Source organism: Lissotriton helveticus, chromosome 5_1 (genome assembly GCF_964261635.1).
Source record: "Lissotriton helveticus chromosome 5_1, aLisHel1.1, whole genome shotgun sequence".
NCBI classification, from domain to species: domain Eukaryota; kingdom Metazoa; phylum Chordata; class Amphibia; order Caudata; family Salamandridae; genus Lissotriton; species Lissotriton helveticus.
The window spans coordinates 362,846,274-362,873,384 of NC_136065.1; the positions used below are offsets into that span (position 1 = coordinate 362,846,274).

Sequence of the window (27,111 nt, forward strand, 5' to 3'; positions counted from 1 at the left end):
CATATCGTGTGCCAGCACCATTGAAGGCACTACTTTCGAATATAATACCATCAAATGGACCCATAATGAGTTCACAAATTGTAAAAGCAAGAATGGCGTTTATGTAATAGTTTGTCCGTGTGACAAACTTTACATTGGAAAAACTAACCAGCAAGTCAATCAAAGACTGGCCCAACCACGCTCATGAATCAAACAAAAAGTGCTGACCGCACCCATGGTCCAGCATTTTATTGACCTTGAACATACGGAAAAAGACCTAAAATGGTCCGTACTGTCAGGGATAAAGGCACCTCCACGTGGAGGGAATGTGGAGACATTACTGTTAAAAAGAGAAGCATATCTGATCGCAAAATATGACTGCGTGAGTGTAGGCTTGAACGAATATGGAGAATGCTAGAACTGGTTAAAAGTGTCCTTTGTAACACGACCACTGTGAAAAAAATGCCCCCAATGAGTAAAAAAAATGCCCCCAATGATTGTTAAAGTGAGTTGTAAACATCATGTACTCTTGAAATAAACTGTTTGACTACAAGTCCCATAACCACCTGCACACGTGTCCCAGCATAAAAACCAGGTCATGTGACCGCCAACAAACACTCCGGTGGATGGATACCAGACTAAACGTGAAGAGCGACACGAAAACATTGCAGGTAAATTAGACATCGATTTGAAAATAACGTGAGCAGCGCGACATAAACAACTGCTCTAAATAATTGCATCATCCTTTAAATTTCGCAGCGCCCGTGAGAATCAACACTCGATTAAACGAAAGTGGCAGTGATCCCCTCGTTAATAAGATGAAGTCCAGATAATCCGCAAAAGCGCAAAGTAAGTAAAAACAAATCTCGCATAATGCTTAGGTAAAAACTTGTAGAGCGCTTGTCTGAAACCGCCCTGTTTAAACGTTGCAGCAACCGGCGGCTGTATAAAACCAAACTATAGAGGCAGCGTCCCTGACAAAATGAAGACGTCCTGTTAAATAAAGTAAAGCCAGCAGTAAGTAGAGGAATAGCGTCCTTAAAGTATTGTAGATGTCAAATATTGTGAGCCCTTCAATTTAAACTGTGGTGTTGTAACATTACAGCACTTGATGAGCTTCGCAACATTTCAAACTTGCACCGGACCAGTTTAAAGGACACGTGGCAGAAATGAGAGTCATTGAAAAACGTACGTTATTTTGATCACTTTGGGCAATCGAACAGATGCAGTTACATAGTGTCCCCCACACTAAAGAGACACATCCCTTGTCTTCCATTTTGCAGAGTAAAATTTAAACGCCAGACAAGAGTCTTAGACAAATACAACAGACCCGACCACACAGTACAAGAAGGTAATAAGTACATGCTGAACAGCTATCTTATAGGTGACAATATATGTGAAGGTCCCATATTAAAGTATGTCCTCCCCTTACCTCAATACAGGTACCCAGCTATTAAGCCCTGAAGAAAAGTCCGATAAATGAATGACGGACTTGGAAACGCGTCGGCTTGAGACATTCACAAAAAACGAATGCTTTTTTCGCAAAAGGCTTTGTTAAATACTTCCATGAGTTCAATGGCATAAAAAATGTGCATTCAGCTTAAAGCCTTTGTGTTACCAGGTTTACACTAAATTCAAAAAGTTCTTTTGTTCAAAACCTGGTGGAATCACTTAGTAGGGTACAACCTTGAAGGTAGTATTAATTGTTTGTGATAAATGTTTTGTATATATTGATAATGTGTTCATTGTGAAGAAAATTATAGTATTTGTAAATATATGTTTTGTGCACGACAACGTAACCTCAGACTGTTGTTTCAAACTTTCAGAAAAAACGTGCTGAAATTTGTAACTACTTGAAAGTTAAAACATCCAAGGATGAAATACCTTAGGGTGTGATTCTGCGCAAAATAAAATACAGGCAGATCAAAACAGTGACCGGGTCCTTCTTTTCCTTAAGCATAGCAACATCCACCAGCAGAACGGGGAGCGCTGGGTACCAATAAGGAGTGAAAGCAACACCGGTGAGTGGTCCGACAGGCCCCGCAGCAAGATCTCCACTGCGGATACTTTATGCAAGTAAGAATTAGGAGCATGGAGATAATCTAGCCCGGAAAAAGAAGAGGCATGCATAGCTAAAAAGAAAGTGTAGCTAGCTTCGGGGGATTGAAACGTCCTCCATGTGTCAGCCAAGGCCAGCGAGGACATCAGTGTCTTCAATCTGGAGTCTCGAGTACCCGCCAGGCCCTGCGTGGTATGCCAGCGATCAATCTCTAGAGTCCTCACATCATTCCAATCACCTCCCACCACGAACAAACCCCGGGCAATTCTCCCTAGAGGTGAAGGAATCTATTAATGAACGCCTGGGCCAGTGGGAGTGGGGATATATACTTCCCAGTGTGATGGTTTTGCCATAAAGTGTACCCGTTACTAATGTGTATTGAACACCTGTGTCTGTCCCTGCCTTAGTGGGCATAAGGGTATTATATGGTGGATCAAGACCCCTGTGCCCCTGGCAAACCCCGAGTGGAACACCGGTGCATAGCCAAAATGTGCCAGGCAAGGTAACTTTGTGCTGAGCAAGTGGGACTCCTGCAGCAGTAAAATGTCTATGACTAACTGCTTGGCCTGCCGCAGGACGGCACCGCGCTTGAACTTGTCCAGAACCCTCTAACATTCCACATGAGGATACAGATAGAAACAGTATGTCTATGTAACACCATATCCGTTATCTACTGTGAAGTGGGGACGTGAGTGAGACCAGAATGTGCTGGAGATGGAGTGAGGTTCTGTCCATTCCAAAATATATCAGAACAAAAAACTCCCCATCAACTTTAGAGCATTTCTCCTCCTCCCACCCAAATACCTCAAGACAACCAGAAGTATATGTGGATGGAGACAACCCTCTGGAACCCCATTGGAGGCTGTGTTCATTTGCTTTTGTGTGGAACTTTTTTTATTTTTTTTTACTTATCTGGTTGCACACATTTACAATTCTTCTACTAAAGCTGTTCACACGGTTTAAGCCCCATTCACTGTCAAGATAAGATCTCTTCCCACGGAAAAGGTAGACAGTTCTAACAGTATGCTGGAATGCTTACTTTTTATTGCTTAGTTGTGTAAAGCAGAAGATTTAGCCTTAGAACGTTTGTGGCATTCCCTAGTCATACCTCAGTACCTTTCTTTGCACTTTGTAGGCATTATCAGATTGATCAACTTTAACTTAATCTAGTTGGTCTTTAGGATTAAATTCTAAATGTTGTAATAAACATAGTGCTTTAAAACTTACGTTAATATACAAAAGTTATGCTATATTTTAATCCAAACAGGCAGCCGCAAGTGCAGTTACCTTGCAGGCAACAGGGTCATGATTTGAAGGGCGCAGCAGGTGCAGTAGCAATGGGTCCAAAAGTTGTCTAAACACAGGATATTGCTATATTTGATTACTATTTTTTATTTTTATTTTATATTTGATTACTAAACAGGCAGTCACAATTGCAGTTACCTTGCAATTAAAAGGGACTTGATTTGAAAGGTGCAGCAGGTGCAGTGACACCAGAAACAAAAGCTCTAGGCACTTCACTAAATACGTAAAATTGCTATATTTTACTACTTAACAGGCAGTCACAAGTACAGTTAACAGGGTCATGATTTGAATTGTGCAGCAGGTGCAGAGGCACAGGGCCAAAAAGTTGTCAGAACTCCTCTAAACACCTAACATTGCTATATTGTACTACTATACAGGCAATCACAACTGCAGTTACCTTGCAGTTAAAAGGGGCTTGATTTAAATTGTGCACCAGGGTGCAGTGGCACGGGGGCTAAAAGTTGTCATAACTCCTTAAACATCAAATACTGCTATATTTTATTACTAAATGGGCAGTCACAAGTTTGGTTATCTAGCAAGCACTGGGGTCATGATTTCAATAGTGCAGCAAGTGCTGTGGCACTGGGACCAAAAGCTCCAGGTATCTCACAAAACACTGGTTATTGCTATATTTTACAACTAAACAGGCAGTCATAAGTTTAGTTATCTTTCTGGCACTAGGGTTATGGTTTGAATGGTGCAGCAGGTGCAGTTGCACCGGTCCAAAAAGTTGGCAGAACTCCTCTAAATATCTAATACTGCTTTATTTTACTACTAAACAGGCAGTCAGTCGTAAGTGGTTACCTTGCAGTTGAAAGGGGCTTGATTTAAATGGTGCAGCAGGTGCAGTGGCACAGGGGCCAAAGGTTGTCATAATTCCACTAAACATCACATATTGCTATATGTTACAACTAAACAGGCAGTCACAAGTGTAGTTATCCAGCTAGCACTAGGTTCATGATTTCTGTAGTCGCAGCAAGTTTCCACCTATCTTTGCTCCTGCAACTCATCCTCTTCGGCTTTTCTTCCCTCTGCATTCTAGGACTTGCAGCCCGGAAGTTAAAAAGAGATAAACATGGGAATATAAAAACAAGCTAAAAGTACTAGAATACAAATTAAAGTGGCTCCGGATAAAACACACACGGGACTCATAAAACGGAAAACATCTGCTTGCGAGTGCAATGTTACAATTTGAAACAAAAAAAAATAATAATCACAAGCTGCACAACGCATACAATGTTGACCAAAGAGCGAGATGACAGGGTGAAGGTTATACAAGCACGTGTTGGCGACAGCAGTGCTTTGCGGCACCGGTTGTTTTCCTTCCCACAACTCAAAACACAGAAAACATATTAGCAGGACTCCTACGCCTCCTTTTCTACGTAAGCACTGCGTGGAGCTCGTGACTTGCCCGGTTTACGTAGCAGTGGACTTTGACGATTTAGCTCGTCACTGCGCTGTTTGAGCTCGTGGGGCGTTACGCTGCCTGCGTTCAGCAGCTGTGATTCCCGAAGCTGCGCTTGCTTAGTGTCCTGCCTCAGGACCGGGCCAGCAACTTTTAAAGTACGCTCTGCTCGCAAGTACAGCCTTTTCCCCACGACATAAGCTCGGGCTCCTAGTGCGGGCCCGGCCGAGAAAAGGGTCGCGCGGGTGACCGTGGAGGCCTCTTCTGGTCCAGGACCGGTGACTCAGCAGCAGCCGCGGACTGCACGGAGCTGGATGTAGGGGCTGAGAGCAGCAGGTAATGTGATGATTTCCGCTGGGGGCGGAGCTACTGTCAGCAGCTGAGCTGCGGTGGGCTAGGACGAGCAAGTAAGGAACTCCGAGGCCAGTGTCAGCCATTCAATAGGTGTCCTTAGTCTACAGTTCGCCATGTTTGCTGTGGATTGCAGATGGGCTATAAATGTAGATAGCACTATTTAGTTGCTGACTGCCCGGGAACATTGTGGGAGAACAGGCTAGCAAAGACCCCATCTGTTATGAGAATGTGGATGAACAACCCTACGAGCTCGAACTCCTGTAATACATTCAATGGGGAATACCATCACTTTTAAGGAGCAAGCTGGAACTCTAGCGTGTACCTGCAGTTTCAGATTTCCATTTAAAGCACTGCGCTGGCTTTTTTTCACTCTGCATTCTGGTACTTTGTTTTGTTCCTATTCTGACACCAGGACTGCAAATACTATGAAGCAAAAAACAGGACTGACTGATCTAGTCAAGATTCTCAACCACAACATCTGGTACCTTGAGGTGACTCATCCCAGCACAACCACTCGTCCTAATTAAGGAAGGGCACCACCACTCGTTCTAATTATGGAGGGCAGCTCTAGAACTAGGGCTTTAAGTGGGATGACCAAGGTTGGGGGGATTTCTTAAAGGGGCATGCCTTTCTGTGAGCTTTCTGTGATGGTATCCACACATATAATTCAATAACGGGCATACTCCTAAAACAAGTGAGTCCAATTTGCTTTGCCAATGCTTATTAGCAGTATCAGATTAATGTGCAACGACTACTATTTTGTTATGAGCAATTAGAATTGAAAGTATTTAAATTCTGAAAATATAAGACTGTGAATTAAAAGATACTAAGGTCTGTAAAAGGGGTTGAGGCCTTCAGAGTGTCTCAGTTACTCCTGATCTTCCCTCACCACAGTGGCACCTCCTGGCATATGGGGTTGTCGCTCAGGTGTTCACAAGTACTGGCACGCTGGTCACACAACTTCACTGGTGGCCCACGCTGGAATACAGGGTCACTGCAACAAGGCTGTGTGGTCTTGGCGCACTCTGCACAGTACACAGTCTTGCACACGAGTTATGGCCCAATAGGTGCACAGCAGAAGCTTCCCACCTCGCTCAGGGAATCCTCACGGTAGGGCTCTCCACTGCGCCTTGCTCCTTCTAATGCTCTTCCCCTTCCTCAAAGACACGCTCTGGTGCTTTGAGAGGTTCCCCTTCTCACACAACCAGTCTGACTGCATGGCAGATGACCAGTTTTTGCGGACACAATGTCTGCTTCTTATAGTACTTTTCCAGATGTGATTTAGAGTCTAGGTTTTTGAAGCTTTATGTTGGATTCTGCTTCTTGTGAAGTGGGCACATCTCCTTTTCATTATTCTTCAAGAAAGATGTCTGTCATAGCAGACACTACTCCAAAGCTGATTGTCAACTACAGCATTCATGGGAGTGACCAGAGTTCATACTTAGATGTCAGCCACAGTGGTATGTGCATCAAAAAGTTAATCCAAGAATTGCCCGGAGGAGTTCCCTCCCTTGACACTAGTGATAAAAGATGCAGGGGGACCTCAAATCGACATCACCACTCTACAAGCATAATTGATTCTAATTGTCCATACAAGGAACTCTGCAAAATACTAGCATTCCATACCCCCAAATTCTATAATGCAGATATCCCACAATAGCAAGCCTTCTGCAACAAAAGTACCATGGAACTAATCTAAAAAATGTAAAAGCTAAAAAACTATGTTATTGGCAAAACGGCTAAATCTCCTGCTGTACATAACAAAAACCATTGCAATTAGGATCACCACCAATGTGAAACTACTCACTACGTTCATACCCTTCAATGAAAATTATTTCTGTATCATCATTGCCCAAGACCATTAGGATCCCTTTCAGACCTCACCCCTAAACATACTTCAAAGATAGCCTGCAGACAGCCTGTGCAGGGTAAGTGACGAAGCATAATTAAATAGTTCTTGGAAATAGGATTATTTCCTCTTGAGTTGAAAATCTGTTACATTAGATTACTCCTTAGTAAGAAGAACCTCAACAAATTTAACCTAGCAATCTACGCGCCAATATCTAATTACGCGTTCCCTGGTAAACTATTCAAAAGAGCAGTATTTACTTAACTGCCCAATTTTACTGAGAAAAATAGCTGGGTGTCTGACCAACACTTAAATTCAGACCAAGTACAGGCACTGAGTCAGCCCTTGTTTCCAGATGTGCCTACCAAAAAACGGAAGAGTGTCCGCTTTGTTGCATCTGGACCTATGGTGCCATTTCACACTGTCCACCATCCAATGCTACTAAAGAGACTTTGTCATCTTAGAATACATGAAAAGGCTCCAACATGGATTACTTCTCACCTCAAACACAGACAAAGCTTGGTACTGATACCTAATTTAATTTTGGCCATTACACCCAACATTGTGGTGTCCTTCAGGAGTCCATCATCTCTCCTCTCTTGTTCAACATCTAGCCATAGACCTTACCTGACCTGATCAGATCCTTCAACTTTGTGATACATCTGTGCAGATGATACACAAACCATTCTAAAAATGGATAATAAAGAGAAAGAAGCGTCTTTTTTGTCTATATACTATACAATGTCTCAATTACATAAGTCCCTAAAACAATCTGCAGGCCACGTTGTAAGTTTGAAGTCAACTTATTTCTCTTGTATTCCAATGTACTCAAAACACATTCTCATATTCCCTATCCAATATTCCAATGTACTCAAAAACACATTCTCATATTCCCTATACAAAAAATCTTGACAGCCAAATTCTAATATGTTCAACAACACATATTCATGTTCACTATACAAAGATCTTGAGAGCCAACGCTTTTCGTCCCTTTGCTGGACGTCATCAGGGCTAGAGTCCAAATCTGTGCTCTTTTGATTTTTTGACACTGTGATACCCCTTGCTCTAGCTGTTCATAGCTCCTCAGAGTATCACTTCCCTATTTTGCCATGTAATTCCGTTTATCTTTTTAATCTCCAAGTCTATCTTCTTCAAACTATTCCAAATTCAGCGTGGCCTTACAATAGATTTACAATATTTTATACTCTTCTTGAAAACTTCTAATCTTAGACGTATTCGTAACGACCTAACAGTCTTTTAATTCTTCCTTCCCACTCGTTATTTAGTATTCCTTCACAATCCGTATATTGCTCTAAAGTTTCTCAGTGTGCAATTTTCTGCCACATGCTTGTATCCCCCGAACAGCCGGTCCGATAACTCCTGCTGTCGACAGCAGGAATTACATGGCAGAATAGGGAAGTGATATTCTGAGGAGCTATGAACTGCTAGAGTCTCACAGCGTCAAAAAATCAAAAGAGCACAGATTTGGAATCTAGCCCTGATGACGTCCAGCAAAGGGATGTAACGTGTTGGCTGTCAAGATCTTTGTATAGTGAACATGAATATGAAAAGAGAAATAAGTTGACTTCAAACTTACAACATGGCCTGCAGATTGTTTTTGGGACTTATGTAATTGAGACATTGTACAGTATATAGACAAAAAAGACGCTCCTTTCTCTTTATTATCAATTTTGTATTATGGAACACTGGCATATAGCGGTGGACCACTGAGAGTTGAGCATCAACACTACGAATATTAGAATAATTTAAGTTGTGACTTATGCACACGTGCTAAACCCTCATCTCAGTTGCTGTATTATGTTACCATTCTAAAAATGGATGACCTAGAAGACAAAGGATTGATGATTGCCTCAGTGCTATAGATGAATAGATATTGAGTAGCCACCTTAAGCTAAGCACCACATGGACAGAAATCATGACCTTTGGGCAATGGCACCAATACTAGATTAAGGCCATAGGGCCAAAGGAACTTGATGCCCCACCAGCTACTTCTAGATAAGTAAGAAACCTTGGGTTAACCATGGTCTCATTTCTATTCCTAATTCCACATGCCAACGACATCACAAGAAACACCTTCGACACAATGAAAACACAGAGGCTCACCTTCCTATGCTTTGGACACCAAAGGAATCTACAAGCATTTTGCACAGGTGATCTCCTAGTTTGAACCATACCAATATCTCTCATCTTGGTGTCCTCTGTTTCAAATAAAAAATGCTGCGTAAATACTTCTCCTCTGCCTTCACCCCACAGAACACATAACACTAGTCCTGCAAGTACCACACTTATTACCTAAAGCTAAGCTATCAATGTTTAAGCTGCTTTTCATTCTCTGCATAGCCTCCCAAAGAAAAGGGCAAATATACCTACAAAATAAAGTTAAGGAATACGAACAGAATAGGACACTGTTTCCAGGCTAACACCAAGGATCATTGTTCTGCCTCACAGTAAGAAATACATAAGATAATCTGCTTTCTCTGTACAAGCCACCAAGCTGTCAAACAGCTTCTAGCCAAGATGCAAAGCACTCTGGAATATTTAAATTTCAGAAGAGAGGTAAAAACCTTATTGGCCCCAAGACAATTACATCAGCAGCTGACTCTGGAATAGAACCTAAGTGATAATCTTCCCTGATATGTCCAAGTGTGGTCCAGAGCTACAGAACAGTCTTGACTAGCAGACCATGTCAAGAAGACAGACAGTCACTCTACCCATATTGATGATTTCCACCCAAAATAGTCTTGCAGTTACCACCACATACAGGCAGGATATAATAGCTACACCATCTCAACCATAAGATATTCCTCTCCACTCAATATTAGAAGTAACTGCTCTCACTAACTGGTTCCTGACTGATGAGATGGAGGACTCTAACCATAACCCTCACACATCTCAGATGTAATAAATTATTTTTGCCTTACTTCCTACCTTCAAAACAAAAGATGGAGGAGACAGTAACTCTAGTCTTTCTGGTATTCTTTTTGCACCCAATGTGATATAACCCAAATTGGATATAATCTGGGTCATATGATCACTTATACCAAATTCACTACCTAATCCCTCATCAATGGGTCAAACATATAATATATGAAAGGATGGATGATCCCTTACAGTCAACAGGCTATACCAACCCGCTCCATTGGCCTCTCAGTACTAACCCGACAGATTTGCGATGACCAAAGAGATGTACCACGCATGGATAGTAACTGAAGGACTCTAACCTAGCCCATCCAGCTGGTCCTGAATAGTCACATACTCAGAGTTTGGACATTCTATAAAGGCAACAATACATTATCAATGTTATGCAGTGCACTTTGGAAAATCTTTCTTTGATATCTCATAATGACAGTCTTATAAAGTATGACTGTTAAGCAGTCTATTTGGAACGATCTCAGATTATCTTCTCTCATTCTATTTACATTATGTCCCCTAATCCATAAACTGGACAATCTCCTGTCACAGCTAGCAGAGGCACTTGGATTGAGAGCATACAGTAAACAATACCAACATAAATTGACCTGCAGCGCTGCCAGCGCACCACAACCTATAAACATGAGTGTCTATTGAAAACACCTCCTTATTCATGTCACTGCCAAGTGCTGTTTCCCAAAATAACTGCACCTTGTTGATCATCACGTACAACTTGGAAACATTTTGAATATAGTCTCAAAGCAAAGGCAGCATCCTTGTAACCACATGTACACAGGTGTAGTATGTACCCATGGTGAAAAGCGCTTCACCGCCTGACATAGTTGCTGTGATCACTCTACAAATGCTACAACACAATACAGTAACAACCTAAGACACATCATAAGCAATTTCCCTCTTAGTTCACCAATGGCACTGTTGTATGGGCTATGGATGAGGGACATGAATTTTTCTAAGTTCACATTTAGAAACCATGACTTGTAACAAATGCCACTCAACGCCCCTCAATGCAGTGATACAATCTAGTGACTTAAAGTGACCCTTCTGCTTGTAGAAGAAACACACTTTTTTTAATGTTGAAGTTTTTATCATAATTTTACATGATGTTTGTTGCATGATTTAGTTGCCAAATGTGTTGACGGACTGTGTCTTGTTACGAGCCTTTGAGTCTGACCAGATCCCTCGTTTTTGGCTCTACTCACCCTATTATTTTACTACCTTGCAAACGTCTATTGTTGACCTGTGTAGAAATTACACATATCAGCAAAGTATTCCTAAGCGCTTGCCCTAACTCGTTCCATGGACTGTCAAGTATATTTGGCAATAGCTGCAGTCTGGTCAGATGTAGTTTCTGTTGCCAGCCAAAATCTCACCAGAATTTGTGGCAGCTGGTATGCGCCATGAGGTGATCACTCATTCGATGATCAAGGAGGGGAATAAAATCAATTTTTCGTATGAAGCACAAAGATATAATGTGCTTGTGTTCTTTTTGGGTGCTCCTTTAATGGGCAGTAAAATGTGTATCTCCCCATAACCTTACACTTATTTTTCAATATGCCCAATCTTACCCGACCTCTCCAGGGTCTTGCTAACAAATCTTGGAATGCTTTCTTTCCATTTCTGGTGCTAAAAGCCCTTTCCACCCTCCGTTCATTAGACCTTATGCAGTGCAATTATATGGTACTCAATAACAAGTAATTATATACCCATCATTTCCCTGTCTGTCCTGAGTGATATTATTCCCCCAATAGATTAGCAAGGGTGCCATGGCCACAAATGCAAGTATGGAAAATGCCCCCCTTCCATGTCCTGAGTTAGGTGGTGAAATGCAGTCACAGCTGGGTGCAAGAATGCCCCTAAAGCCTGCCACTCCTGGTACCAGTGCATTTCGTTCACTATGAATAAACTGCTGCATGCTTACTGAAATACCACACAAGAGCAGTGTCCACCACACAAGGAGCACTGCTCATCTGATGAGAGGGTGCACACTTGCTGGCAGTGAGATTAATCCCAATGAGAAATAGGTCCACAGGGATGCCCCCTGCGCAGTCCATCGTACCCAACAAAACAAAAATAAAATTTAAAATGCATTTCCCAGGCTCCTCCTTGCCAAAAGTATGTTACCTATAGAGAACCTGGAGGCATATGTACAAATGTTTAAGGGTTCTAGGGTTGACAGTGCTGCGCTTTACCTTTGCTGATTGATTGATTGACTGGGAATCGCAAACAGTGTCAAACACACTGTTGTACATTGAATTTTACAACTTCCTAATTGCGAGTCACAAAAAGCTGCAATAAGGAACTCGCAAAATCTGGCGGTTGTACATTTGGCCCCATATCCCTTCCTCAGACAGTCCTGGTTGTCCCCCACCAGGTGTAATTAGTGTCCCTCCGGATGTCCAATTTACTCAATCATTGGTAATTTAATGATTGTTTCTCATAATAAGTGCCTATTACTGAGTTAATGCCTGATAACACTTACATCTCATTAGATCCCAGGGTTGGTTATCTTTGCCTTCTTTTTCTAGGACAGGATGACCTACATTCTCTTCTAGTCACAAAAACCCTCTTCATGCCTTGTTTACACTGTTCTGCCGGCATTCTGTGTGCATGTCCAGGAAATACTCCTGCACTCGACCAACCGCCTTACCGTCTTATTAACAAACTAAGGTCAACCCAAAATAGAAGATAAGACCTTCAGGTCCTTCAAAGAATTCTCCTTTGACAATCTAATACTTAAACTGATCTCTCGTCCTGCTTACTCTACACTCAAAGCCAAGACCCCTTCTAAATGACTGTAACACTTTTTAGTTGGAGCGTGAACATCCACACTCTAACTAAAGCACGCAAGTGCAAGCCCAAACCTTCAGCACCACGGTACTGTAAAGACTTTATTGACAATAAATGCTCCATCTACAGACATAAAAGAAACCAAAACTCCTAATGGCCTCCTTCCTGATACTGAAGTCCCTTCGTGCAACACTCAGACAGCTCACTTTATCAGCCAAAGCAAAGTACTCTAACAACCCCATCAATGAAGCCACCAACTAAAGCAATCAAGCACCGCATCAGCGCCCTGCTTGATTTTCCTATCCCATACAACACATACAAGAACAGTGTCTTCAGTAAAACAAATATAGAAGATCCGATAGCACACAAGACCAAGTCTGCTTCTCCTTGTACACCCACCTGTCCCTGTTAAATCCATCTGTAGTCCTTCAAAGCCCTATCTCTGACAGATTTCGCTGACATTCTCAACTCCCTCAAAGCCATTTTCTCTGAAGATGATGTTGTGCCCTCATCCTTCATCAAAGCTGTACGTGGAAAAGCTCTCAAACTCCTACTCTTTGTCAATCCCTCCTTCACTCAAGGCATCTTCCAGAAGCTGTCAAGACTGGCCAAATCCTCCTATAAACAAACCTTTACTAAACCCTATTGACCTTGCTATTTCCTGACCCATCTCCCACCTACTCTTCATTGGCAAGATTATCGAAAAAGGCAGTGTACGCTCAAATGCAAGATCACATCATTGCAAATCTGGCTTCAGATCAATCTGCAGTACAATACCTTACCAGGGCTAGAAAAATCATAAAAATGTTACTAGACATGCATGTCTAGTAACTTTAATAATCTACTCGACCTAACTGTAATGGACTTGACCCGTGAACTGGTACCAAATTGCATGATCCTAGGCAAATATTTTGTCTTACGGAGACACTATTTTCTTTATTATCACATAAGAGAGCACCTTCAAATATGCAAGTTCACTATTTCCGCTGTACAAAAAAACACTTTTATTTACTAGACTAAATGTTTGCTCCATGTATAACCAGAATCGAGCCCATATTTAGGGTGCACATGATCCCTGAGTTGCCTCTTAGTTCACTAATAGCATTGTCATCTGGACAGGAGCAGTAATAATTCCCAGTTCATGTTTTAAGAACTTACTTTTTATACATATATTACCAAAGCATGATGTGTTAGTGCATTGTCATTTACAGATAGCATATTTTCCATTGAAATGGCCTCAAAACTTTCCAACTAACATGTAGTTTTAGTGATAATAACGCATAAACAATATTTGGAAATTGGGTTTCATCAAAAATATTTAGCATTTACACATCAACAGAGTAAAGTGTTCTAATTTCAATTTTCAATTTCAAAGCTTTATTCGATTATTAAAAACAATCACAAAAGCATACAATATAAAAACACACGATACAAACATTACAGTGAGGACAATAACTCAGCAGTGTGAGAATTAAAAAGAATTAAAACACCAGACTTTTCCTATGCGAAACAGCTTTAAATAAAAAGGTAGCGGTAAAAAAACAGATATCTGCAGAATCAAGTGCAAATAACAATTTCAGGGCTTGGGCTGTAGTATACACAGAGTGTTTTAAAAACACAGGTCTAAGGTAGTAACGGCGAAGGTGCATGTAAAGTGGGCAAATAAGCATAAAGTGCAAAGTGCTTTGCCTAGATTGGCCATCACAGGGGCATTGGGATTGACTATGTAGTTTCATCACTGGGAAGGCCACTAAGTTATGTACAATACCAAGTCTAAACCTCGTAAGAACAAATTGATGCGACTGCTTGGTTATAAATTTAAGGTACATAGGCATGCCCTTGTCTTCCAACATATTAGAATAATAAAATACATGAGTAGACATGGAGCTGCACTTCGCTCTGCGTAAGTCAGATTTAGTCCCAATAAAGACATTTTTGAGTTCCCTTTTGGATACAGTAACAGCACAATTGGGGTCGTTAACGATGTCCAGGTTAAAAACATCACTATAGGAAGAAGAGACATAGTTTAACCAGGGAATCTTGTGGGCTTTGTCCAATTTAAGGCAATCTAGAATAATCTGCCTGGTAAAGTCAGTCTCGTCTTTAGCCCAAATTGACCTCCATACCATTAGAGGTCTCAATCCCATCAAGTCCGTTAGATAATTCATGCACACCTCGCTATGACACAGTTCAATGGATGCCGAGGGGGGTAAACAAAGGAGTCTTTTAAGGAACCCATTCTCGGTGACTTGCAGTTCCCTATGCTGACAGTAGCCCCAGATACCAGAACCATAAAGAGCAATAGATACACACCTATGCCTATAGCTATCTAACATGTCTGGTATGCGGCGACTACCAAGCTTGGCTGCGAATCGAAAAACTCCGGAGGAGCTTTTAGCCATCCTACCATTAACATTTAAAATCTCTTGTGCCCAAGTCCCTTTATTATTAAAAGTAACTCCGAGGTAGCAGAATCTGTCCACCACCTCAATTTTATGATTATTAAAATGGAACGGCATTAAAGATTTCATCCGTTTACCACAAGCCATAATAAAAGTCTTGGAGTTATTAACTTTCAGTTTTCGCTCATTAATAAAATTATAAAAGATATTCATTAATTTTTGAAGCCCATTTGGAGTGCGCGAGAGCAATACCGTGTCATCGGCATAAAGCAGGACTGGTACAGGGTGGCCACCAACCTGGGGAGAGTCTGCCTGTACCATCTTCAGTTCCGATTCTATAGAATTAATGAAGAGGGAGAATAGCAGGGGGGCCAGCACACAGCCCTGCCTTATGCCTGATTTAACCTTAATTTTCTCTGTACATTCACCTGCCCGGCCAAAACGAATCTGGGCTGATAACTTATTGTAAAGTCTGGCCAGGAAGTGAATAATTGCTGGGGGAGCACCCATTCCCAATAATGTGGACCATAACAAGTTATGGTCCACAAGGTCAAAGGCACTCGAAAGATCAGCGAAACAGAGAAATAAAGAGCCCTGTTTCGCTCTTGTGTACTTTCCAATAAGAAGGTCAAGATTAATGCACTTCTCTGTTGTCCCCAGTCCTTGGTGGAAGCCATATTGGGATTCAGCCAGAATTTTATTTTCCTCTGCCCATTCCTCCAGCCTCATCAGGAAGACCCTACTCATGATCTTCAGGGATGAATCAAGAAGGGAGATAGGGCGGTAGTTCTTAGCCTCTCCTCTATCTCCCTTCTTGTAGATAGGTAGAATTATAGATTCACTCCAGGTAGGTGGTGTACTCTCCAAAACTGAAGCATTAAACACCTGCGTCAGGAGTGGGCTCCAAAGAGTCGGGTTGGATTTATACAGGTCAACCGGGACCCCATCGGGTCCCGGTGCCTTTCCCCCTTTACTCCGACTTATGGAAATAACAACCTCTGGTAGGGTAATATCCAAGGGTAGCCTCTTTTCAGACATCGGGATAGGAGAACTGACAAAGTCCTCCCTGGGCGGGTTAAAAATTCCAGAAAAGTGGGCAACCCAATTTGCTTCACTAACCTGGGCTGACAGTAAAGGAACCTCTTCATGAGCAAGAAAGGGACTGTTGACCGTAGACCAAAAAAGCCTACTGTCACGTAATACCGATGCTTGATTCAGGGCATCCCAGGCTAGTTCCCTAAGCTCTTGCTTCCTACGTACAAGATTGTTTTTGTAGGTAAGTCTAAGGGATTTAATAGCCTCCCTGTCTCTGGGATGTTTAGTTAAAGCCTGCTTAAGTTCCCGCAGAGATTTGGTACACATGCTATCAAACCAACCCACATTTTGCTTCTTAATTCGGGCTTTAGTAATAGTTAGACACCTTTTTATAACAATGCCGAGTTCCACAAAATTAGCTATGATACACCCACAGAAGGCCTCAAAATCTAAGCATTTGTAAATTTCGGCAAACCCAGCTTCTAGGATTTTAGCTTGCAACTTCTCAGAGTTGTGCAAGCACCACTTTATACGGATACCATTCCGTCTACAGGGGGTGACATCTTCAATTAACAGGTGATGACTAATATCTGGTGACCCCCAAGCAGAAATGGACATGGTAATAGCATTGTGGTCGCTACTTTCAAGGTCAGCGACAATGGGGACCGTACAAAAGGGAACAAGGTGCGTAGAGGCCAATAGGTGGTCAATAACAGAAGCCGAATTTAGTCCTACAAAAGTTGGAGCAGGTTTGCCATCAGCATCTACAGCCGGGGGATGAATCATGAGGTCCATACTTAACATAAGGGAATTAAGAGAATCACCATAAGGTGAGTGAACAAAATGTGACCGATTTTCCCCATTGTCCCCGTCGTATCCACAAATTCTAGTAAATGAATGGGGACAGGTACGTAGATTGAAATCCCCACCCCATATGATATCAATTGGTTTGTGAATATCTCTTCGGATGTTGCTCAAGGCAGAACCCAACTCCTCCACCACCGAAGTATTAGAAGCATCAAACAAGTTATTATAGTGATTAATCACCATTATTATATGGCCCTTTACATGTTCTAATATTAAGATTTGGGAGTGGTGACCCACAGGCTGGTGTGATTTCATACAGACTGGGAGGTTCACAGACAATAAAATCACTAACCCCCCTTTAGCCCTACCCATACCTGACCTTAGTGCCAAGTTGTTATATGACACAAACCCATCCAGGTTAATGTCAGTAGTTGCCCAGGTCTCTTGCAAACATAAGATGTCAAAGTCAGAGAGGGTTTCACTCCAGCCTAAGGACGACGTTTGCCGACTCCATGCTGCAATATTCCAACTAGCATACTTAAAACCAGATAAACAAGGAGAAAGTTTAGTGGGCGCTGGTGCAGTGATAGTTAAAGGTTTGTTGACAACTAGGGGAACCAATGAAACAGGAAAAACAGCAGGGACCTTTGTTATAGCACCCTGCGGAATTATATGCACCTGAGAAAGAGTGGGGGGTAATACAACTATCGAACCTTGGCCCAAATCTGTAGCTGGGTTGATATTTAGGGTACCTAATCCCTGGAGGGGTAGGTGCGCCGGGACAATAAAGGACGTAGCTGGGCTGGGAATAGGGGAGGAACTACTGCCAGATGTTGCAATAGACCCATTGTCAGAGGAGGGAAGATTGGGATCCGGTGCTGGGGGCAGTCAGTCTACACCATCCAGTCCGTTTAAACAACTAAAACGGTTGTGATCATAGAAGGGTGTCATCGGGGGTTGAAAAACCGGTCGTACTGTATACCCACCATGTCTGCCCCCCCGATCAACCCTCGTCCAATTACCTTGGACTTGATCTTGGTACATATGTGTAGGGGGGAAGAAAAAATACACTGGCAGAGTCCGAATGGTGGATTCAAAAGATCTATTCGACCCGGCACATATATGGGAAACGGTCCTTGTATCTCGAAAACTCACCATGATACAATCCCCTATTATTGATTTTCTGGATTTACCCAGCCAAGGTACCCTTCTCACCATAATAATTTCATTATTAAGATGCACTGGGAGGGGTCTGTTCCAGTTCAACCATTTTATGACTTTGCTTTTAAGTGAGTGGAAATTCTCCCCTTCACCCACTTCAAGAGGGGGAACACCGGCCATGACTACCATAAAACCATTAGCCTCAGGGGGAAGGTCAGGTCTTCGGGGTCTGGGGGCAGATTTCTCAGGGAGTAGGGGGGGAACACTGTCATTGAGTGTAGCCCCACCGAAAGTTGTCACAGGGGGGGCTGGACCTGGAGGTTGTGATGATGGGATGATAGATTTACTATGATGGGTCGGGGCTGGATTAGCCATAAGAGGCTGCAAAAGGGGGATAGCAGTAGTCATCAAGGGAGGTCCCAAGTTACCTGGGGGGGTTTGTGGAATAGGGTGAATGGTGGAAGGGGGCTTGGACTCAGAGGATCTACCTTGGGTAGTAACCGGTGGTTTCATACTACTCAATGTAGCCTCTAGAATAGTGAGTCTAATCTCCACTTTCTTTATGCTCTCGCTGATGGGCAGGAGCAAGGATCTAAGTAAGAATTCCAGGTTCCCTTGAGGAGCAACAGAGGGTAGTGCATTAGACGGATTATTCCCAGGGGCATCAGCAGGATCGATAATATTAATACCCTTATCGGGGGGAGAATTACGCACATCCACCACCATTCTGTCGGGAATTGGGGCGGGCTTAGAGGCTTTCCCGAAATCGGAGTGGGAGATTTTGGTTTTACCCTGCCCTCCCCTCGTCTTCCTTCTTCGCTTATTAGGGGGGGGGCATGCAACTCCGCCACAGCAACAAGCTTCGGCTTAACTTTCCCAGCTTTAGATGCTGGGATGGGTTGAGAAGTTAGATCAACGGCCGTACAGCTAGGGCTGGTGGGATGGGTAACCTTAGGGGCCTGCTCAATTGGTAGACAAGGGCTAATAATACAATCCCTCAACAAAAGCGGGACGCCGTCCTGGGATAATGGCTCCTCGCTAATATTAGAAGACTCACCCTCGTGGGAGATAGAGATTTCAGCCAGGGGCCTATTTTTCAGATTCTCAATAGAGCGACGTCGCTCGGCCCTACGCTCCGCCAGAGAGGTTTCCTTATCCCCATCCCCATCACCCGATGGCCGTGAAAAATAAATGTCCAGAGTCCTGTTTTTAACACCCCCCACCTTCACAGTAGATCCATCCAAAGCTGGTGATGGCATATCAAGTATCTAATACCCGTGTCAAGAACAAGGGCAGATTCGAACCAGTACACCTACAGCAGACACAAGAGGGTAGGCCCAGCCCAGCCGACTCCGGCCTACGAGGGCCTCAGAGGGCCCGCCCTTTGCCCGGGCTTCGCCCGCGCGCGTCCCGCGTACGCGCAGGGAGGCTGGACTATATAGGAGGAGGAGGGGGGCGGGAAGAGGCACCAGGTGCGCGCGATGTCCTGGCGCAAGCACCTCTGGGCCTCGCAGTCCCGCTCCCGCTGGCCGATTCAGCGTCACTCCCTCAGCAGCACAGCAAACCCAGGGATGGAGCACACGGGCTCAAGGGCTCCACTAAAGCACCATGAATCAGGGCAAAGTCAGGATAGGCAAAGAGTTCACCAAGTTCGCCGAAAACGACTACGAGCGGCACCCCTAATTTGTTTTTGTTGGACCTGGCCCTTTTGCTTTTTCCTAGCCTGTTTCTGGACCCTGGTGGTAGTGATTTTAGGCCTCTGCGCACTTTTTCACTGTGGTACAGTGTAAAGTGCGTGTGCTCTCTGTGTATGTATGGTGAGTGACCTGCCCTCCCATAGGAATAAATGGGGAATATGTATGCCCATGGTAGTTCCTGATGTGTGGGGAGTGCAGGGTCGAGTTTGATATGTGCGATCTCGTGACATTGAATGCTGCGTAATGGTGTATGCGGCATGATTGTGTCTAGTCTAGAAGTGCTACTTTGAGAAGTTGGCATATTTGTGTAATTTGTGCCTGGCGTGTGATTGGCTGGAGAGCCTGGCCCAGAGTGCCTGTGGGTTGACTGTCTGGTTTGAGTGTGACAGGGGCTGCAGAGCCCCCAGGAGGTTGTCTGAGTCAGCCCGTGGATGAAAGGCAGCATCTGCTGCCAGGGAAGTGGGTGGAGATCGCACCTGATAGTGAGTGAGGCTGTGCCTGCCTGCCACAATGCTGCCCCCGCTGGGCGACTGTCACCTCTGTCCCTGATACTGCTGGACTTCCCTATAACCAGTTCTAGCTGGTTCTCACACTGCCTGCACAAAGACTTCAAATACTTTTCTGTGTATAAGAAGGGGCTGTGTCCCCTTCCTAAAGGTTCTTGTTTCTGACTTGAATCTACATGGGCGGGCGCTGCCCAGCCCCTGGATGCCTGGAGGACTTCTGGGGGACCCCTCTGCCTTGCCTGGGCTGATGGGGGGACTTGGCTTTGCCCTGGATTCCTGCTGAGGTCCTGGACTCCTGAAGGACTTTGCTGGACTTATTGTTCCTTAGCACCTGGGAGCGCTTTATTTTTATTTGGACCTTCTTTTTGCCTGCTAGCGCTTGGGAGCGCTTGACTTGTAGTTTCTAGCTCCTGAATGCGCTTGCATGTTGTCCCTAGCGCTTAGGAGCGCTTGATTTGTCTTTATAACACTGGGGAGCGCTTTTTGCTTTGTTTCCGCGCTTCCCCGCCCAGCATTTTGCGTGGGGAATGGCAGGTGCCCACCCTGCGTTGTGCGGCGCTTATTCCTTTGATCCGCGAAGCCGGTGCCCACCCGGCATTTGCCCCGCGGCCATGCCGCTGGTCTTGACTTTTTTATTCACCTCGAGGGAGCCCACCCCTCGGTGAAGTAATCCCCCGCCTACCTGCCTAAGCGGGGCCGCCGCGCTGCCCGCAGCGACCCGGAAGTGGTTGGCCGGCCGGCCAATCCAGGCGCGACCGGTTGAAAGTCCCGCCCCGCAGCCCGGGGGAGGGAAGAAGGCGGCACGAAGAAGAAGGCGCCTGGTGCTGACGGGGCTCCCATGAGGAGGAGGGAGCCCCGGGAAGAGGAGAAGAAGCGTGGCCTGCTGCTGGGGCTCCCGTGTGCGGAGGGAGCCCCGAGGAGCGAAGGAAGCTGTTGGCTGGGTCCCCTGGGGCTCCCAAGTGAAGGGAGAGCCCCGGGGAGAGAGAGAAGTCCGGCGCGAGGGGAGCGAGGCTCCCAGAATGGAGGGAGAGCCCCGCAGCCAGCGAGAGTGAGCCGCCGCCTGGAGGAGCCCCGCACAAGAGCCCGGTGAGTAGGAAGGGCTGGGGGGGCTCCGTGCGGCCGCTGATGGTGCCGATTGAGAGGCACAGAGTCAGGGCGGCCCTGATTGGCAGCGGGTCGCCCCAACATTGTAGAGCCCTGAGAAGGCTCCCTGGGGCCATGTTGTCTAGGGGGGCATAGTTGGAGCAGCAGGGCGGCCCCGGTTGGCAGCGGGTCGCCCCAACGTGAAGTAGAGCCCAGAGAGGCTCTGAAGGGCATTTGATTTACGAGCCCAGCGAGGCTAGAGGGCCATTTTGTGTTTAGAGCCACGGAGGCTCTAGGGGGCACAGTTGTTTTGAGAGCCTGAGGGCTCCATGGAGACTATTTTGTTTTAGAGCCTGTTTGGCTCCAGCGTTTGGCCATTTTTAGTTAAAGGGGGCGTCGGGGCACATTGCCGGTGCCCGCCCCCTCCTGCCTGCGAGGAAGTTGTTCAGAGCCTGTGTGGCTCCAACAGTGGCGCAGTTTGCGCCTAAGGGCCAGTGAGGGCCCATGCGCAGTTTTGATGATTCCCAGCTGCCCAGCAATTAGTGGGCAGCTGCACCGTTTAGGTCTTGGGATGTTCCCAGGTGCCCAGCAAGTAGTGGGCACCTGCACCGTTTAGGGCCCTGACATTGAGACACAGGGCGTCTTAGCCCCAACAAGGCCAGTTGGCCTAGGGACTGCCACAGGTGGTGGCTTATGTAAGCTTTGCGCAATTGTAGGGTTATTGCACCTCTGAATGTGTTTTCTTACATCATGTGTTATTCCTGCACCTCTGAATGCTTTTAGACATCATGTGATTTTTGCGCTATTGTATTGTTCTGGTACCTCTGAATGTATTTTTATTGCATCATGTGCTTTGTTCTTAACACCACTGAATGTGTAGGTTTATGCATCATGTGTTTCCCTTTACTACTCCTCTGAATGTATATTTATGCATCATGGGTAATGTGTTCTTTCCTAGATCCCTAAATGCTGTGTGGTACTTAGGTGGTTGTTCTTTTTTTTTAGTACAGGTGGTCCTAGTGAGGTCCTGGTCCCCTGCGTGACATTCTCCTAAGGTGTTTAGGGTTGCGTAGGTGGTACTTACCTGTTCCCAGTAGTTACTGGATGTGATTTATAACTGTTATTTTATATTCTTTTATTCTAATTTCTGACAGTATTACTATTTCCAAAAGTGTTGATTCTGACAGTGGCCCATGTGGCCCTGTCTTGTAAATAATCCCTTATAAATATTGCCCGTGCCAGTTGGCACAATGTACATGTGTGATTTCTATCTGATGTGTTTTGACAATACAAAAGTTATTTTAATATAACCTTGTGTGGAGTTCCTTTTGTGGTGTGCCTAGTATGTTGTTGCTGTTGTGTGCTGACGCAAATGCTTTACACATTGCCTCCGAGTTTAGCCTCACTGCTCGTGCCAAGCTACCAAGGGGGTGAGCAGGGGTTATCTTGGCGTGTGACTCCCTCGCCCTGACTAGAATGGTGGTTTCTGCCTGGCTTTGGCGTCAGCCTTAGCCTACCAGAAATAGCCAGTTCTAACAGTTTTGATCCTATAAAAATATTTCTTTCACCACAGAATTACAAAAATGGGTCTTCATAACTAGTGAGATATATTTGAAATGTTTGAACAGTTCACTTAGCTATTTCAGTGTAAAAGCCTGACATCTTACCACCTTTCATTTAACATGCTTTACACAGTTCAATTGTCCCACAGTTCACTTTACAAAATCCTCTAACTTTAGTGACAGAAAGAAAAATAAATGTAGGAATACAAACTGGCTTTTCACCTCTGACTCTGAAAGCCAGAAAATGTGACAAGATAACAAGATTTAAAAGCTTTTTTATTGCTCCTTCACTTTGTGAGCAATAAAGATGCCTTTAAATCTTGTTATCTTGTCACATTTGCTCAGCTTTCAGAGACAGAGGTCAAACATCAGTTGGTCTTCCTACATTTACTTTTTGTTCTGTTAGTGAATGTAGAGGATTTTCAACTCAAGAAGTCCCTAAAATGAGCTCCTCCTGAATGAATCTTGCTTGACAATGTGAGTGGGCGAGTGGATTTTTCAAGCCCTGTTTACATATCGTAGAGGACACCCTCCTGACCCCAGATAAAGATTACCCCTTCCTCTTGCTATTGCTGAACCTCTCTGCTGCCTTCATCACAGTTTATCACCACATCTTCATCGATACCTGTCAAATTTTCACATTGCTGTGTGACATTTTGTTGGCTTCAGTGAACTGACGAGTGATGTTCTATTCGTAAATGTGTAAACCATCGAGTGACACTTTCTCGTGAGTAAAAACCAATCAATGGAGCTTGCAACTGGTTGCCACGCCACAATTGACCACCTGTACTATTGACTAACCACCCCACCCCGGGCCCCTGAGATGATCATGACCTTAGAGTCATCGGTTAAGTTCTAACTTTCATAAAATTGAACTTTCAAGAGTCAAGTGCCGCCTAGTGACTGTTTGCCAGTATAAACCAGGGCGTCTTTGGACTGATCAGGGATGCCACAAGGTGGTGCTGATTATAGACTGAGGTGCAAAAGCTGGGCTTGACCTGCCAGCACTGGCTTCAGGCAGTGCTCTAATAGTAGTTGTAGCTGACACCTCCTATGCTTGTTCTTTATCTTACTGAAAACCATTAACTGCATGGCTATCACCCTTCTTCATCCCTCCTGCGATAGCCCAACCTAGGTAGTTCTCACAAGCAGGGAGACTCTTCCAACATAGGATCAAAACAAAGTCAACAGCTTTCCAACCACACACACTAAATGGTGTAGCATACTGCCCATGGAGGCAAGCGCTTCAGCGCCCCACATAGGAGTAGAAAATGCTATATAAATGTTGCTATACAGTAATAAAATAGTTACAGTATATGTTGCCCTTTTTAGCCACGTTTCTGACCACACGCTCCTACTCACTGGCCTGCCCCCTTGAACTCAGTCACGGTTCCCATACACCACAGAAAGAGGCCACGTTAAAATAATTGCATTTCAAATCTCTGCAACACAAGCTGCTACAGAAATGTTTAACTAAAGCTCAACTAAAATGAGACCACATTCATTAGCTTTTTCAGTTGATAAACATAAACACTTGGAGTATTAACCAAGTAAATAAATGAACTCTTTTTCCCCATGGGCATTTAACACTTAAGACAATTTGTACTTCTGCCTGAAAATGCTATACCAAGAAGGCTGGCACATTTATACATATGCACGACTTTCTTTCAGTGCTGATTCTGTGACTTCACACATGATGGCCTGAAAGATGGCCATATAACAGGTGATTTATTCAACTCTTTGGTCTTTAAGAACAAGTTATATAATTGTAAACTCAATCATCACAGTGAGATTTCCGAAAACAACTTTCACCAAAGGCCAAGTACATTGGATTTACCCTGGGCACCTACCTTTCACTCAATAACCCTGGGCACCTACCTTTCACTCAATAACCACATTATCAAAAAACAAACATGAGCGGGTACCAGCTCTCTCATCTAAAGAAAGTAAAACAGTTTCTTTAAGGGAGCAACTCCAGAAATGCTGTTCAAGCCATCGTAATCCTGCATGTGGATGGGGTTAACACTCTACTCCATGGCCTCTGAGACTTGAAGTTGGTCTTCCTAGGGCCATCCCATATGCTGCAGAACATCACATCCAGGTTCTGCAGAAATGTGACCACATCATCCCCATCATGATAGCACTCCATAGGCTCTCGCACCATCCCACCCCATCTTCAAAGCTAGTAACATCATTTACAAAGCCATCACGGCTAGCACCCCACTTATCCTGAAGGCAAACTCACCATCTCTGGTGGCTCTCAGCACACCTTCAACCAAGAAACCATCAGTCTGGAGATTAAGAAGTGTAAAAAGAAATAACACAGGAAGTAGACACTAATATCACAATATCACAATACAGTAACTGTGTAATATAGCTTTCAGAACCCAACTACCTGTCCTATCATGGTTGACTGTATGCTTGACCTTGACTATATAGAGTGCCTCACTGTCTTTTGTCTAGGTTTATGCTTTAAGATACCAGGCACGCACATACATGCTTCCTTTGACATGAGCACCATTCATCATATAGCACATGCCTCAGGTCAGAGCTTGCACACAGACTCATAGTTTCTCTCGCTTGACTGTGTGCTCATGAAGCACTTTTAGTTGCATTTCTTATTTGAGTGCTTACTGTGAAGGTGACCTGTAGCAACTGTCCTCACTCCTAGACATGACTTTGCTGTACTACCAAGATTTGTCACTGCATTTCTTATGGGCGTATATGGACCCTCTTACTCATAATGTCTACATACTGAGAATTGGTGAGAAGGTGCCTTTAGCAGGTGTAAAGTAGCACTCTATCGAACAGTGTACAGTACTTGCCTCTTGATCGGTGGGCCCAGTGACCAAGGAATGTCTTTCAAAACCACAGATGCCCACAGTGACAAGAGACCCCCCCTACATCAGGTTGTAGAGAACAATAAAAATGAAAGAATATGCTTCTTTAAATATGGTGTCCTGAGATTAATCGTAGAAAACACAGACACTCGGGATAGTGCATGGAAGCCTAACATGTCGTTAATGCAAAAATAGCCCAAAGACATTTTTAAAAAACAAGGCAGTTGTCTGGTCAACTGACTCTGTGATCAGTTAGGGCATATAATACACAAGCATTTGCAATGCAATAGGTCTCGCGATTTTGAGTAATTGGCATTGTAAATGACAATGCCTTTTATTTACATATTGGCTTTTAAAATACAAATAAAAGGCATTTTCGTTTATGACGCCAATAGCTTAAACTCTCGCAAATGCGAGGCCTGTCCCAGATATGCAAAGAGAAATACACAACACATAAGCTTCCCAGCCCCGGCCTGAATCATCATGACATCTCTGTGCTAGTCGGAGGATTCGTTTCTGTTTAATAATACCATTAACGTGCATGGTTACACAACATCTGTAACAGCTTTATTAATGTACTCCATTTTGGGGTCAGCAAATGAGAGGAAGCAAAATATGGAGGAGTAAAAGAGGTAAAGTAAATAGGAAAAGGAAGAAGAATACAAAGTTGTGGGGAAATAGGCAGAGGGAAAGACCAGAATGAGCTTCAGAGGCAAAAACAGTGCGTGGAGCTGAGAGGGAAAGTAGAAGACATGGGATTGAGAAGTAAATATGATGCAGATTATGTCACCTTGGTGGAACGAAATTGGGGGATGATTTCAGAAGAAATAGCTGCTAGTACACTATTTGCTCATTTTGGTTCTTAGTTGATTAGGTTAAAACCAGAAATTCTGTGGCAATAATATTTGTAATCTTTTTCCTAGTCTGCTGGTGCATAGCTCATTTCCCTAGGATCTGGGCTATTCAAGGCAGACCTCCAATGACATCTGGGACTGGTTTGACAAAGTTTGCGGCCGCACAACAATTAATTTACAGCCAAATAAGCAACTTTTGCGGTATTTCTGAATGCATGTCGCAAAAATACTGTGACCCAACCAGCAAACCAGCACCACCCATCGAGCCCGAGCTGAGAGAGGGAAGTCTGATGCCAGAGACGACAGATTTCAATTAAAACCTGCACTCTGCACCAGCTTAAACAGTGTGCTACTGAGGAAGATTACACTGTTTTATGGCCTTTCTTAACATTTATCCTGGAATTTCCTCGGTTCTATTTGAAACCAATGGGGTAAAAAGACATTCTCACGTATATTTTTTCTTTTTTAAACATT

The 27,111-nt window shown here is 44.1% G+C and overlaps 1 protein-coding gene across 2 annotated transcripts in view; it reads left to right on the forward strand.

The window, feature by feature from the left end:
* The first annotated feature begins 4,791 nt into the window (after positions 1 to 4,791).
* TMCO4 (transmembrane and coiled-coil domains 4) overlaps positions 4,792 to 27,111 on the forward strand; it is a 443,311-nt gene continuing 420,991 nt past the window's right edge. Inside the window, exon 1 of one of the 2 annotated variants that reach the window (XM_078642487.1) lies at positions 4,792 to 5,084. The gene's annotated coding sequence lies outside the window, so the exon portion shown is untranslated. Of the gene's footprint in view, positions 5,090 to 27,111 lie in introns of both variants that reach the window. The other variant, XM_078642488.1, reaches the window with a different exon arrangement.